The sequence below is a fragment of the Delphinapterus leucas genome, chromosome 6, assembly GCF_059928025.1.
Source record: "Delphinapterus leucas isolate spDelLeu-1000000601 "Yukka" chromosome 6, BTC_Dleu_Yukka2, whole genome shotgun sequence".
Taxonomy (NCBI): domain Eukaryota; kingdom Metazoa; phylum Chordata; class Mammalia; order Artiodactyla; family Monodontidae; genus Delphinapterus; species Delphinapterus leucas.
This window is the reverse complement of record NC_143134.1, coordinates 45,473,217-45,478,617: the sequence shown is the minus strand read 5'-3', so window position 1 is coordinate 45,478,617 and position 5,401 is coordinate 45,473,217.

Below are 5,401 nucleotides of genomic sequence, written 5' to 3'. Positions count from 1 at the left end.
CAACAATGTTGGATTATAGCCTGTATGATCAGGTGGATGGTGGAGCCATTAACTGAAACAGGGAATATGACTGCTAGCAACTCAAAGAGCTGGTGGCCACTGCACAAGAACTTTGCCAATAAAGGAGACATGGGGAGTAATTAAGATTTCAGGAGCAATCAGAGGAGGAAACATACACATGGATGTTTAGGAAAATAGAACAGTGCCTGTCTTGGGAGAATTGAGCCAGAATACTAGTAGGCAGGGGAATCAAAGAGTGGATTCCAATACTTTTTGTTGGAGATGTTGAACCAATGAGCAAAACAAATTTGGCAATGTCTAAATGTTGAGGGGGGTTGGGAGCAGGATGACAGAGCAGGGTTACATTAATCTATATTTATATTTAAAGTAGGTTTCTTTTCATGACAAAACTACCGCTAACATCATACTCAATGGTTGAAAACTGAAAGCATTTCCTCTATGATCAGGAACAAGACAAGGATGGCTGCTCTTGCCACTTTTATTCAAGTCCTAGCCACAGCAATCAGGCAAGAAAAAGAAATAAAAGGAATCCAAATTGTAAAGGAAGAAGTAAAACTGTCACTGTTTGCAGATGACATGATAATATACATGAAAAATCCTAAAGATGCCACCAGAAAACTACTAGAGCTCATCAATGAACTCAGTAAACTTGCAGGATATAAAATTAATACACAGAAATTGGTTGCATTTCTGAACACTTACAACAAACTATCAGAAAGAGAGATTAAGGAAACAATCCCATTTACCATAGCATCAAAAAGAATAAAATACCTAGGAATAAACCTACCTAAACAGGTAAAAGACCTGTTTCCTGTACTAGGAAAACTATAAGACTCTGGCGAAAGAAACTGAAGATGGCACAAACAGATGGAAAGATATACCGTGTTCTTGGATTGGAAGAATTAATATTGTTAAAATGACCATACAGGGCTTCCCTGGTGGCGCAGTGGTTGAGAGTCTGCCTGCTAATGCAGGGGACACAGGTTTGGGCCCTGGTCTGGGAGGATCCCATGAGCCACAGCTGCTGGGCCTGCGCATCTGGAGCCTGTGCTCCACAGTGGGGGGGGGGGGCCGCGATAGTGAGGGGCCCGCATGCCGTGATGAGGGGTGGCCCCCACTTACTGCAGCTGGAGGGGACCCTCATGCAGAAACAAAGACCCAACGCAGCAAAAATAAATTAATTAATAAACTCCTACCCCCAACATCTTCTTTAAAAAAAAAAAAAAAAAAAGACCATACTACCCAAGGTAATCTATAGATACAATGCAATCCCTGTCAAAATATCAATGGCATTTTTCACAAAACTAGGGCAAATAATTTAAAAATTTGTACAGAAACACAAAAGACCACAGATAGCCAAAACAATCTTGAGAAAGAAGAACAGAGCTGGAGGAATCACACTCCCTGACTTCAGACTATAATACAAAGCTACAGTCATCAAAGAGTATGGTAATGGCACAAAAACAGCCACACACAGATCAATGGAACAGAATGGAGAGTCCAGAAACAGACCAATGCACTTATAGTCAATTAATCTATGACAAAGGAGGCAAGAATATACAATGGAGAAAAGACAGTCTCTTCGATAGGTGGTGCTGGGAACACTGGACAGCTATATGTAAAGGAATGAAATTAGAACATTACCTAACACCATATACAAAAATCAACTCAAAATGGATTAAAGACCTAAATGTAAGACTGGAAACCATAAAACTCCTAGAAGAAAACATAGGCAGAACACTCTTTGACCTAAATCGTAGCAATATTTTTTGGAAACATCTCCCAAAGCAAAAGAAATAAAAGCAAAAATAAACAAATGGGACCTAATTAAACTTAAAAGCTTTTGCACAGCAAAGGAAACCATCAACAAAATGAAAAGACAGTTTACTTAATGGGAGAAAATATTTGCAAATGATATGACTGATAAGGAATTAATATCCAAAATATATAAACAGCTCATACAACTCAACATCAAAAAAACAAACAACTTGATTAAAAAATGGGCAGAAAACCTGAATAGACATTTTTCCAAAGAGGACATGCAGATGGCCAACAGGCATGTGAAAAGACACCCAACATAGCTAATCATCAGGGAAATGCAAATCAAAACCACAGTGAGATATCACCTCACACTTGTCAGAATGGCTATCATCAAAAAGGACACAAATAACAAATGTTGGCAACAATGTGGAGAAAAGGGTACCCTCATACACTGTTGGTGGGAATGTCAATTGATGCAGCCACTGTGGAAAACAGTATGGAGTTTTCTCAGAAAACTAAAAATAGAAGTACCATACGTCCCAGCAATTCCACTCCTGGGTATATATCCAGAAAAGAAACGAAAACACTAATTCAAAATGATACATGCACCCCAGTGTTTGTAGCAGCATATTTACAATTGCCGAGATATGGAAACAACCTAAGTGTCCATCAACAGATGAATGGATAAAGAAGATGTGGTATATATACATATACACATTTGTGTGTGTATATACACACACACACACACACACATACACATACATACAAAGAATACTACTCAGCCATAAAAAAAGAATGAAATTTTGCCATTTGCAACAACATGGATGGACTTGGAGAGTATTATGCTAAGTGAAATAAGTCAGAGAAAGACGAATACTGTATGATACCACTTATACGTGGAATCTAAAAAAATACAACAAACTAGTGCATATAACTAAAAAGGAACAGATATAGAGAATGAACTAGTGGTTACCAGTGGGGAGAGGGAAGGGGGAGGGGTAATATAAGGGTAGGGGATTATGAGGTATAAACTATTATGTATAAAATAAGCTATAAGAATATATTATACAACACAGGGACTATAGCCAACATTTTATAACAACTATAAATGGAGTATAACCTTTAAAAATTGTGAATCACTATATTTGTACACCTATAATTTATATAATATTGTACATCTACTATACTTCAATAAAAAAATAAATAATAAAAATTCAGGTGGTCAAAAAAATAATAAAGTAGGTTTCTTTTCAACAACATATAGTTGGGTATTTTTTTTTGATCCACTCTACCAATCTTTACCTTTTAACAGGTATACTTAGACCACTGACATTTTAAAGTGATTATTGATACAGTTGGATTAATATCTGACATATTTGTTACTATTTTCTATTTACTGACCTTATTATTAGTTCTTATTTTTGTCTTCCACTCTTTTTCTGTCTTTTGTGGGTTTTTTTTATAAATTTATTTATTTTTATTTTTGGCTGCATTTGTTCTTTGTTGTTGCTTGTGGGATTTCTCTAGTTGCAGTGAGCGGGGGCTATACTCTTCGTTTTGGTGCTCGGGATTCTCATTGAGGTGGCTTCTCATTGTGGAGCATGGGCTCTAGGCTCACGGGCTTCAGTAGTTGTGGCACGCGGGCTCAGTGGTTGTGGTTCGTGGGCTCTAGAGCGCAGGCTCAGTAGTTGTGGCACACAGGCTTAGTTGCTCCATGGCATGTGGGATATTCCTGGACCAGGGATTGAACCTATGTCCCTTGCACTGGCAGGCAGATTCTTAACCACTGTGCCACCAGGGAAGTCCCTCTTTTGTGGTTTTATTTCAGCATTTTATATTATTCAATTTTCTCTCCTGTCTTAATAATTATATCAATTATAATTGATATCAATTTTACTTCTTTTTTTTTTTTTTTTTTGCGGTACACAGGCCTCTCACTGTTGTGGCCTCTCCCGTTGTGGAGCACAGGCTCCGGACGCACAGGCTCAGTGGCCATGGCTCACGGGCCCAGCTGCTCCACAGCATGTGGGATCTTCCCTGACCGGGGCACGAACCCGTGTCCCCTGCATCGGCAGGGGGACTCTCAACCACTGTGCCACCAGGGAAGCCCCAATTTTACTTCTTTTTTATTGTTTTTTTTTTTTAGTAGTTGCCCTAGAGTTTGTAATATACATTGACAACTAATCCAAGTGTACTTTCAAATAGCACCATATCTCTTCACGGGTAGTGCAAGTACCTTATAATAGCACAATATTCCCAAATCCTCCCTCCCATCTCTTGTATCATTGCTGTTATTCATTTCACTTATGCATAAACTATAATCATCAAATACACTGCTATTATTTTCTCAAACAAACTGTTATCTGTTAGATAAATTAAGAATACAAAATTAAAGTTTTTATTTTACCTTCACTTATTCCTTCTTTAATGCTCTTTCTTTCTTTATGTAGATCTCAGTTTCTGATCTATATCATTTTGCTTCTCTCTGAAGAGCTTTTTCTATTTCTTGCAAGGCAAGTCTACTTGCAACAAATTCCCTCAATTTTTATTCATCTAAGAAAGCATTTCTCCATTTTTAAAGGATAATTTCACAGGATACAGATTTCTAGGTTGCTGTTTGTTTTTTTGTTTTTTCTCTCTCTCTCACAACACTAAATATTTCGCTCCTCTCTTTTTGATTGCCTGGTTTCTGAGGAGAAGTTGGATATAGTTCTTATCTTTGCTCCTCTACAGGTAAGGTGTTTCTTCCCTCTAGGTTGGTTTGCTGCAGTTTGAATAAGATATGCTTAGGTGGCTTATAGGCAGACAGGGGAGGTTATCCTATATGATGTTTTCTGAGTTTCCTGGATCTGTGTGGTTTTCTGTCTGACATTAATTTGGGGAAATTCTCAGTCATTATTGTTTCAAATATTGCTTCTGTTCCTTTTTTTTCTTCTCCTTCAGATTTTCTCATTATGTGTATGAGAGAGGCAACCCAGGACTGAAACGTAGTTCTAATGCCACATGATTTTCACCATGCTGCTTTATGAAGAGTTTGTTAGAAAATACTTAGTGTTAAGCCATAAATTACTCAACCTGGAAAACTACAGTGGCATAATATAAAGTGAGCCTGAGTGAACAAACAAAACAAAGCTAACACCTGTGTTTAGGGCTCTGAGAAAGGGATGGGGGTGGAAAAGAGATTACAATTACTAAGCAGTTAGAATATATGAGGTTCTGTGGTCTGGTCTTTACAAACTTTTTCTCTTTTACTCCTCCCAACAGCCCTATGAAGCAGAGATTATTATTTTCATGTTACCAATGAGGCTATGAAGCACAGGGAGGGTTAACCCTTGGCAAAACTGTCAACTTAAAGATTGGCTCTTATGCTTTTGTTCCTTTTTACCTATTTCCCACTCCCTTATCCCCAACATTTTGATCCTCCTCCTTCTTGCTGCCCTGAAGTAGGTGAGGCTTCCTTTGAAATTTGAAAATATCATCCTTGACAATCTCAGAAAAAAAAAGTTGATAGAAAAATTAGGTGCTTTAACCTTATCTCTTGATTGGCTTGATTTTATTGTCAAAGAAGTGTGTGTGTGTGCACGTGTGTTTAGGGCTCTATTTTCCTTGTTTCCTTCTT